This window comes from Halyomorpha halys, unplaced genomic scaffold (assembly GCF_000696795.3).
Source record: "Halyomorpha halys isolate HHAL.00 unplaced genomic scaffold, Hhal_1.1 Scaffold103.1, whole genome shotgun sequence".
NCBI classification, from domain to species: Eukaryota; Metazoa; Arthropoda; class Insecta; order Hemiptera; family Pentatomidae; genus Halyomorpha; species Halyomorpha halys.
The window spans coordinates 39,319-41,598 of NW_027115007.1; positions in this window are offsets into that span (position 1 = coordinate 39,319).

The following is a 2,280-nucleotide window of genomic DNA, read 5'->3' on the forward strand; positions in this document are numbered from 1 at the left end:
GGTTTGGGTGGTTAGGGAGTTTATTATGGAAGGAATAATATCGGGTTCGGGCTAGATCGGTTACATAAGGAACATTTAGGTCTTTATGGATGGTTGTTAAACTTAATAGGCCTTTTTATCATCAGCTGTTATATTTTTGACGAGCCAACTTATGATTTGTTATAAGTTTTATCCTGACAGAGCGGCCTGGGTCTCGTCAGGTCAATAATTGAAATATAAGACTCCTCTTCCTTTGTTCCGATGTCAGTCGGGCGTTAGAAGTACATTATTGTACAATTTGATAATAGAGGTTATGTACCATTTATTGCTGTTTGTTCTGCGTTATTAAAATTAAAAACGATTTTTAATAATATATCCATGTGCAGTCAATTGTTATTTAATATCAGCTAGGTATAATTCTTCATCAAATGGTTTAACAGAGCTTAAATGTCTAATTTCCATTTTAAAAACTCTAAAATACCTTTAATTTTGTTTATTTGAAATAATGAACCCCATTTTTCATTGTTAACAGTAACAAAAAATATATGGCTACGAAATAATTTGATAGTTAACTAAAGGAGAATAATACAGACAGTAATGTAGAGACTGGAAAATCTGAGACAGCCGAGTGCATCCGATATCTCCCGATTACTATCATACTATACTATACTATTATGGCTTTGTTACAAATTTAGATTTTATATTAAACCTGTTCAGTTTGAAAATTATTTGAAAAGTTGAAATTTTCCCAAAAAGAGAGAAACTTTAATTGATTTTTTTTCTAAAATAATTGAAACTGTATTTAGCACATCTGTGAAGTATGCCATCGAAATGATTTTTTCTTTAATATAAATGTAAACCTATCATCTATAATCCGCTTAACGATTACAAAGAAGTCTATACATGGATCCCGGGCTTATATTTACTACTTATATATAAATATTTTCTTAAAATATTCGAAATTGTCTATTTTAGTGTTAAGAAATGAACTAACGACAAATATTTGGTACATCAACAAAAGATCACACTGTGAGAGTTACAAGCTGTGAACTGTACCACCAGATGAGTATTTTCCAGCTTCTACATAGAGATGATGGATATTACATCATATTGCATTCTGTGTTATCCATTATTTGACATGACAGCAGATGAGTCAAAACTTATGTGTCCCTAAACTCTTTAGACACGTTAAATGGCCCGTCGACATTTTTTAGTTGAAGTGCAGACAAATCTTTAAGACAATCTAAGTTCTTTTTTACAAAATCTATTCCGTTTATTTATTCATGTTTTTGTTTTATGAGCGTTCCAGACAATTAACCAACATAAACTTATATTAAATTAATCGAAACAGCCAATAAACCATTAATTGTATGTTCAAATCATAATCCGCTATTGTTTTTAGTTTAAGACTCATTTCATCTATATTAAAAATATTTATTATACAGATTTTTATAATATTTTTTTTTGTTCTATACTTAGTATCTGTAGTACTACATTTAAGGTTTAGTCCTCATTTTAAAAGAGCATAAGACAACTTTTCGAAATCTCAAAAAGCAGGTAGTTGCAACCATTATTCCATACAATTCGGTGATTTGTACATGATTTGAACATTTATTCTGAGGCTGCTATTGAAGCACTAAGTTTAAATGAAATAAAAACCCTTATTCGATCATTACGTACATTAATACACAGAATTTGATGCTTTAAATTGTATATACTTTAATTAGTTATTTTTCAAAAATGTGTATAGTTTTTCATTAATATGCAATTGACTAAAAAAAGCCAGAGTCCGGGTTAAAGCATACCACAAAAATGATTAAAACGTAGGAGAAGACTCCACATGTGTCTCCTATATTTTGATGAAACTTTTTTAGGCCAAAATTTTCTACTCCTTTCAATATCAGGTGCCAAAAATATATATAAATCTAAAATATATAAGACTTAAAAAAAAAACACAAGAAGTTGTCGCGCATAAAAACATTTTATTTTTTATCTCTGGTTCTTTTTAAGTAAGATAAATGAATTTTTTTTTTTAATATTAATTTATTTATTGTTATTTACAACTGTATATATATATAACTTGTTGTTTATATGTGAACAAGTAAATTTGCTGTAGGCGACATAGTGACATGATACAAACATGTGGAGAATCTACCCACTGATAGAACTCCAATAACATTTCTAGAGGAGAAGATCTCGAGGCGATCTTCTTTTCAGACGCCTAGGAGGATTATTAATTAATGAAGGAGACGCCAGGTTAAAAACAAGTGGATTAGGGTGGTTGAGAAGTTTGTTATGGAA